We start from the raw sequence: 8,759 nt of genomic DNA, 5'->3' as shown, positions 1-8,759 counted from the left end.
AAATTGCCCACAAAATCTTTTCTTCTGGAACTTTGGTAGTTTGCATTCACTTTATGATTTATTTGGCACTAATGTTTTCGGGATAATGAGGCCAATGGCAGCAAACTCCCTGAGTTGACATCTCTCCTATTTCATTCTGCCTGGTGTAGTGCTAAGTTCCCACTAGCCTGTGAACTCCATGAGGGCAGAAACCATACATTCTTTATGTGTTGCACATAGTAGGCACATTATAAAATTTTTTGTATTGAATATATGTGCAGTATAATAAAATAATGTATATAAAGAGTTTTTCAAGCTTTAAAACAATATATAACTGTCAATTATCATTATCAACATAGCACATGGGAGGAGCCTCACTATCCCAATTCACAGAGTAATTACATCAGACAAATCTGCCCCAGGTTCTGGGTACTGTGTGCATCTACATCCATTTAAAATCATAGCTCAAGAGCCCCCACTATGTGTTTACTAGTTAGGTGGAAGGCAAATTTAGTTCAAAGCAAAGGTATTTAATGAAATAGCATAGTACAGGCCAAAGCAACAAAATATTTCATCTTCAAGTCAAAGGCATATTCTCCTACAAATACACATACACTATCAATGGTAAGAGTAGACACACACAGGAAACATATGATCAAGGCATGTATCTGGAGGAGCACACATATGAGCAAAACATGTGGCCCTTAGGCTCTTCTCCCCCCTCCCCCAGCTATGATCTTTTATAAAATAGATATCTTTAATCCATTCATCCATGTGAGTAGGCAGAGGTCTTCCGAGGTAGAAAAAAATCCTTTCAGCTTTTTTTCCTCAAGGATTGTTCTGTCTATTCCTTTCAGAGCCTTGACCAGAACAGATTTTTTTCATCTGAGAGAAATTCTTTGCCCCAAACACCAACCTCTTTAGTACAAAAACAACGGCCCTTCTAGCTAACTAGTGCCTTCAGACTCCATTCTATTTTTGAAACCATTATTTCCAATCATAGGGCTTGATCACTTTCTATCTGAGATTTCAGTGTAGCTTAGGGTAAGGATTCCTTATGGTTTTATGCTTAATTTTCAATGGCTAGATTACACATAGTCAGTATCCAAACTAGAGACTTCCTAACGAAATACCAAAGGCTCTCAGAGACGAAGGTCTCCCAGTTTCTCAATCATCAAATCCTTCTACTCTCCAGTGCAGATAGATGAATACAGAAGTTGGGAGTAAGGGAAATCCAAGAAGACACAGAAACAAAACTAAGCTTAGGCAGGAAGTCATTGTAATCACCTGCCTAACCATATTCCTGACCTTTTATATGGATCCAACAGCAAAGTCTTTTCAATATTTCAGCTTTCTTTCATAACACAGGGTGTCCCGAAAGGCTTAGCACAGTTTAAAGCAGGGGTGGGAAACCTGTGGCCCTCTAGGTCCTCAAGTGTGGCCCTTTGACAGAATCAAAACTTCACAGAACAAATCCCCTTCATAAAAGGATTTGTTCTGTAAAACTTGGACTCAGTCAAAAGGCAGCCCCCAAGGACCTAGAAGGCCACATGTGGCCTTGAGGCCATAGGTTCCTTATCCCTGGTTAAAGTTTTAGGTTTAACCTGTGGTAACTTGGTACAGCATAGTCAACTCAGTTTAGGATTAAGAAAGATTAATAAAGGAAGGCAGGAAGGAAGGAAGGCAGGAAGGAAGGAAGGAAGGAAGGAAGGAAGGAAGGAAGGAAGGAAGGAAGGAAGGAAGGGAGGAAGGAAGGAAGGAAGGAAGGAAGGAAGGAAGGAAGGAAGGGAGGGAGGGAGGGAGGGAGGAAGGGAGGGAGGGAGGGCGGGAGGGAGGAAAGAAAATGAGGGAAGGAAGGAAGAAAAGGAGGGAGGAAGGGAGGTTTTCATCACCAAGAATCCTCCAAAATGGGATCACAAAGTCAGACATGACTGAAAGAACTGAACAAGGACCACAAGCACTCTACATTCTTGCCAAACTAGACCAGTCTCTACAGTCTTCTGTTTCTGTGGCTTTTCTTAGACTCTTCCCTCTGCCCAACAAGTCCCTCTTTAAGCCTTGTTGAATTCCTGCACAGCCATTAAAATAAAACTCAAATCCCCTCCATTGTCCTCCCTAATCAACCCTGTCTGTAGTAACCTTCCTCCTCAGACCTCACATAGTGTTTTGCTTTATAATTTTCTAGTGTACTTATTATCTAATATTATGTTACAGTTACTTGTTAGTATCTTATCCCATTACTAGACTGTAATTTCCACAAGGATAGGGATGGTGTCTTATCTAAACTTTGTATCTCTCCCAATGTCTATCATAGTGCTTTGTACAGAGTAGGAACTTAATAAATGTTGGTAATTCAATTGGTAAAATGAATGAATGGATAAATATTTACTGACTCCTTGTACTGTGTTGTCTATTGGCTTTGGGCTCAAATGACTAATCTTCAAGGGCCTCCAGAGCAGAAAAAATCAAATATTTCATTTGTGGGACTAATAGTTCAGAGATTATCAAGGTAATTTACAAGTGTGTACTCTTTGTATTAGTGGCATAAATCACAAAATGATGGGAAAAGTCCTCATTATGCAAAGTTTTTCCCCATCTTTATGAGCTAATTCATAATTCCAAAAAAACAATGAGAAATGGTATTAAAATTTATCTTGATATTGAAGGGATACAAGATAAGACACCACCCCCCACATTACTCTATAATTTTGCATAAGCATTAAAATTACATACGTACTGATTGAAAGAGTCCCTTGACCTCTGGCACAGGAACATCTGAGAAAAAAATAAAAAGAAAGGGTTCAGAATATTTGATAAAGGATGCAACTGTTGTTGACCTTGTAACACAGTGACATCATTGCCCAGTCCTTTGATGTATTCTGTGTCCCAAGGTCTCAATCAACTTACAGCATAGTCCAATGCATGAGACTTTCCCTAGGAATGCATAAAATACAGGTAAATATACACTTAGAAAGCCATCTGAGCAAAGAACATTGCTCTATCCCAAAGAGCCTTTGCTTTTAATATATTTAACTCTACCTTCATAGCATAAAGGGCTAGTTTGGAGTATACCAGTCCAGAGACTTGGACCATCTCTACCTCTGAATTGTTATTATTTGTAGTTATTGTTGTCCTTTGTTCTAGAAGAGGACCATGATATCCGGAAGGTGATGCCATGACTTGCAAGTGAATTGGATTTAAGTGAGGGAGGGCTGTACAAAGTCACCACCCTCACTTTCTCCTCCAGAGCCATCTGGGTCCAAAGGCAAGATCAGGACTACTGGAGCCTCTGGGTAACCTCAGAATGAAAAAGAGGCTGTTTGGGGCTATTGGCAGCAACTTCTAGCTTCCTACTCTCCCCAGCCTCTCTCACTTATTTTGGTAATAATTAGAATGGGATAGAAAGTTTTCTTTCTACCCATAACACCTAGGAATTAATGAGTTAATCTGTATGAATAGTATTCAAACCTCTTGGAAGGAAAGAAAAGACCAGAAGAGGACAAAATGTTATTCTTTCCTCCCTATTTCTTTTTAGGCATGCCAGGCTACATTTCATAGTTTGATTGAAATTGTGCCATCCAGTCTGTCTCTTCACAAACAAATAAAATATTCCGAGCTTCTCGCATTTGGAAGAGCACAGCTTGCATCTTTTTATGAAGAAAAAACAAACACTGTGTATTGTAACAACCCAAGTATGATGGATTAAACATGTATGAAAGCCAGAGCAACTCTTGTTACACAGACCATAGACTGGCTATTAGGAAAAAGTGAAGCAGCAGGGTTGGTGGTATGGAACAGAGTCAGGGTGCAGAGGGATGTGTGTGACACTGTTTTAGAAGAGCAAAGTGGAATCAGGCTGCATGACCTTGTCTATACTGCACCTTGAACATGGCAACTTTACAGAAATGAAATTAAAATCCAGTTCAAAAGGCTGAGATAAAATCACATGCCTGTGACTTTAAATGCTAGGACATAACTAGGCATGAGGCAACTAGAGCTCTGTCCCAGGCACTGACCTCCCAACTTAGAGGAAGTCTTCAGAGGACAAGAGGAAAAGGGGATTGTAGGTTCCCGTAGGCTGGTCCCAAGATAAGGATCGGAGAGAGATGGAGTCTTTGGCATGGATGCTGTTCCTCCTTGGGAGGAGGTACAAATTGGGCAGAGGAGCAACACAGCTCCAATGCAGACTGGGAATAAGAGGCAGGCTTCAAAATGGTACTCTGACCACACTCCACATTCAGTAAATGCAGGAGACAGAGACAGGATTGCTTGTGGTAGAAGGATGGGGAGGGAGAGTGCTTCCCGTGACATAGGAATTCTTGTAGAAATACACAGACTGGGTCCTGGGCTCTCCAGGCTTTGAACTGCTCCAAAGTGGGGGATATACTGCTCCTTACCACATTGAACCTAGGGAAAAGTGTTAGTGTAGCTACCAGACAGTCCTTAGAAGAGCACTGGGATGAAAAATAGTCCCCAAAACACCACCATCACCACCACCCCTCATCCCCAAAACTGTATTATCCTCATGCATCAGAATTCGAGGCTATGGCTCTGATATGGAGACAGACAGACAGAAAGACAGAGTAAATATGGTCCTACCTCCCCCATTTTACTATTATAATTATTCACTAGTGGAGACTTACATGACCAAGAATATTTGAGAATTTCTTTTACAATAAGCTCTTACTTATAGGTCACTTGAAATTATTCTCCTGTTATATCATGCAAATATGTCTTGTCTCCCCATTATAAATTCCTTAAGAGCCTGTGTCTTCTACTTCTTTTGTATCTTCCATGTAATCAAGTATAATAATATATTTGCAATATATTTACAGATACAAATATATACACATGGTTATTGACTCTATCGCACTCCTCAAAGGGGCAAGTGCAAAAAAATCTTCTTTTCCATTCAAGTCCCCAATTCTACATCTTCTACCCTTTATCTTAGTAAGTGACTTGATTTCCTACTTTACAGAGTCAAGTCACTTCAATAAGCATTTATTAAGCACCCACTATATGCCAGCCACAGTGCTAAGGGCTTGGAAAAAACCAGTCCCTGCTCTCAAGGAGCTCACAGTCTAATGGGGGAGAAAACATGCAAACAACCATGTACAAACAAGGTATTTATAAAATAATTTGGAGATAACCAATAGAGAGAAGTTACAAGGATTAAGGGAGATTGGGAAAGGCATCTTGTAGAAGATGGGATTTTAGCTGGGACTTGAAGAAAACCAAGAAAGCCAGGAGATGAGATGAGAAGGAAGAGTATTCCAGGTATAGTGGAATGCCTAGTGTTGGGACATAGAGTGTCCTGTACAAGGAAAAGCAACAGAGGCCAATATCACTGGATTGAAGTTTGTGGGAAAGGGAGGAAGGGGCCAGGTTATGAAGGGCTTTGGATGCCAAACAGAGAGTTTATTTGATCCTGAAGGTAATAGGGAGCCACTGGAATTCACTAAATGGAGAGGCAACATGGTCAGATCTATGCTTTAGGAAGATCAATCTGACACCTGAGTGGAAGATGGACCAGAGTGAGGAAAGGTTTGTTACAGGAAGAACAATCAGAAATCTAGTGAAATAGAGACTGTGTAAGGTGAGGAGAGAAACCTGGAACCAGGGTAATGGTAGCTTATACACCTCCTTCTGTCCTCTGACATTGCCACCACCCTGGTCTAGAACCTAATCACCTCATGCCTAGATTATTGCAATAGCCTACTGGTTGGTCTCCCTATTTCAAGTCTCTCTACACTGTAGTCCATCCTCCACTCAGTTATGAAATTTATCTTCCTAAAGCACAGATGTGACCATGTTAGCCCTAGTCAGTAAACTCCAGTCGTTTCCTATTACCTGCAGGGTCAAATAGAAAATTCTGTTTGGCATTCAAAACCCTTCACAATCTGACCTCCTAACTGTCCAGTGTTCTTATCCCTTATTTCCCCCATCCCACCCCCCCACACAAACACAGACACAAATACAAACACATGCTCTGCCTCCAATAACGCTGGCCTCTTTGCTGTTCCTTACATAGGACACGCCATCTCCTGACCCTGGGCATTTATACTGACTTCCCCGTGCCTTAAATATTTTCCTTCCTCATCTCCAGCTTCTAGGAAGCTCCTAGTTTCCTTCAAGTTCCAGATAAAATTCTACCTTCTACAAGAAGCCTTTCTGGAGCCCCCTTAATGCCAATACCTTCCTTCTGTTTATTTTCTCTAGTATGTTGAATATATATCTTGTTTGTATATGATTGTTTACATAGTCTCCCTCATTAGAATGTGGGCTTCCTGAGAGCAGATTGTCTTTTTTCTCTCTTTCATCCCTGGCACTTAGCACAATACCTAGAAAAAAAACAGGCAATAAATACTTCTTGACCAACTGACTGTCTCCTCCCTTCCGTTCTACAATACAACATTTTTGTGTTTCTTCCTCTTCTGTCTTCTTTGCTAGCTTCTCATCCTCCTTCCATCTGTATTTATTCCTGTATTCTTGAAGGTTTTGTCCTTGAAACTATTCTCTGTGTGTGTGTGTGTGTGTGTGTGTGTGTGTGTGTGTGTGTGTGTAATTTTCCCTTGGCAACCTCATGCATTCCCATGGCTTCAATTAACATCAATTTATAGAGAGCTCCTTAATCTCTCTTTATCTCCCAAGCTCTATCCAGAGTTCCAAGCATGTGTGTATACATATAGAAACACAGATATATTTATATGTGAATACACACATATATCAGCTAGAAATCTCTACCTGGTTGTTCTCCTGGCATATCACACTCAAGTACTTCTAGAAATAAACTTTCATCTCCCCTCCCTTCCACTGAAAATAAAACCTATCTACACTTTCCCTACTTTTTCTGTTTCCTGATGGCAACATTATCCTTTCAATCTCCCAGGCTCTCTTGGAGTCATCTTGGACTCCCCACCATCACTACCAATGTTCCACGTCCAATCATTTGCTGACCTCACTGTTGAATACCTGTGAAACTTGGATAGTACACCAGTGCCATGCCAGGAAACTGAATCACTTCCATTTGAATTGTCTTAGGAAGATTCTGAAGATCACCTGGCAGGATAGGATACCGGATTCTAAGGTTCTTTCTCAAACTAAACTGCCAAGCATTCAAACTCCACTGCAGAGAGCACAACTCTGATGGGCTGGCCATGTTATTCGAATGCCAAATGTAAGCTTGCCTAAAAGACTATTTTATGGAGAACTCACACAAGGCAAGCACTCAGATGGTGATCAGAAAAAGCAATACAAGGACACTTCAAGGTCTCTCTGAAGAACTTTGGAATTGACTGTGAGATATGGAAGACACTGGCATAGGACTGCTCAGCATGGCATGCCCACATCAAAGAAAGTGCTGTGCTCTCATGAGCAAAGCAGAATGGAAATAGCTCAAAAGAAACGCAAGATGCACAAATTTAGAGAATCCACCCGAAAGGTTCACATGGACTATTTGTGCCCAACCTGTGGTAGAGCATTCTAAGCTCATATTGGTCTGATCAGTCACAGTCAGATACACTGTATCTTGACCTTGACGGTGATGCCATTTTGGTCCTCTTGGAGAACAAAGAACAACAACCATCCAATCATTTGCCAAGTCCTACAGATTTTACATTTGCAATATATCTCTTCCATCTGTCCCCTTTTTTGGCCATTGCAACAACCTTAGCTCCACCCCCTTTTTTAATTAGACTAGGAATAGTTTCCTAACTGGCCTTCCTACAATCCCAGTTACCTACACTCCAGTTCATACTTTAATTCACCTTGTTGATCACTCCTCCAAAAACTTTCAGTGACATATCAATGGTACATGATTCCCTACCAAATAAAATATAAAGTCCCTAAACTGGCATTCACTGCCCTACACACTTTAACTACAGCCTACTCTTATAGATTCAATTCTATTACTCTCCTTTCCCTACTCTTCTGGCTAAGCTAAACTTTCCTCTGTCCCCTATTCTTGCTACGCCCTTTCCTATGTCCATCCTCCATGCCTAGAATGGATTCCCATCCTATCCATCTGAGGCAGCTAGAAAGCACAGTAAGTACTGGATGCAGAGTCCTAAGACCTAAGTTCAAATCCAGACTCACACTCCTACTAGCTGAGTGACCCTAAGCACTCCAATTAACCTCATTTCTCCCAAATGAAAGTCATTTTCCCCTTCTATTTCTCCCAGCAGTCCTGTTGTACTTAACACATTCTCCTTTTTTTCATAGTAATTTATATCTATGTGTCTTTCTTAAGACAAGGGGCAACATCTTAATTATCTTTGTAAATACAGGATGAGTGATATTGGACCTGATTTCCCTAATAAAGGGAACCCCTAGAAAAGGAAGCTCCCTCTACAAATGTAGGTCAGCACCTTCTCTGCAAAGTGCAGTCTTAAAGGTTTATCTAGATCTAGAGTACTAAGGGGCAGCTAGGTGGCACAGTAGATAGAGGGCCAGGCCTGGAATCAGAAAGAGCTGAGTTCAAATACAGCCTCAGACACTTGTTGTATGACCCTGGGCAAGTCACTTAACCTTGTTGACCTCAGCTTCCTCATCTGTAAAAATGAACTGGAGAAAGAAATAGCAAATCACTCTAGTATCTCTGCCAAGAAAACTCCAAATACGAGTAGAGTAGAATAGGACATGACTGAAAAAAAAAAAGCTTCTCAACAACAGCAAAAGACAACTAAAAGGTTAAATGATTGAATCAGGACCCACAGCCAGTCTGTGTCCGAGTGGGACTTCAATCTAGTTCTCCCTGGCTCTAAGGCCAGCTCTCTCTCTAC

Source organism: Vombatus ursinus, unplaced genomic scaffold (assembly GCF_900497805.2).
Source record: "Vombatus ursinus unplaced genomic scaffold, bare-nosed wombat genome assembly UNPS02014832.1, whole genome shotgun sequence".
Classification (NCBI taxonomy): domain Eukaryota; kingdom Metazoa; phylum Chordata; class Mammalia; order Diprotodontia; family Vombatidae; genus Vombatus; species Vombatus ursinus.
Note: the sequence above shows the minus strand (reverse complement) of the source record.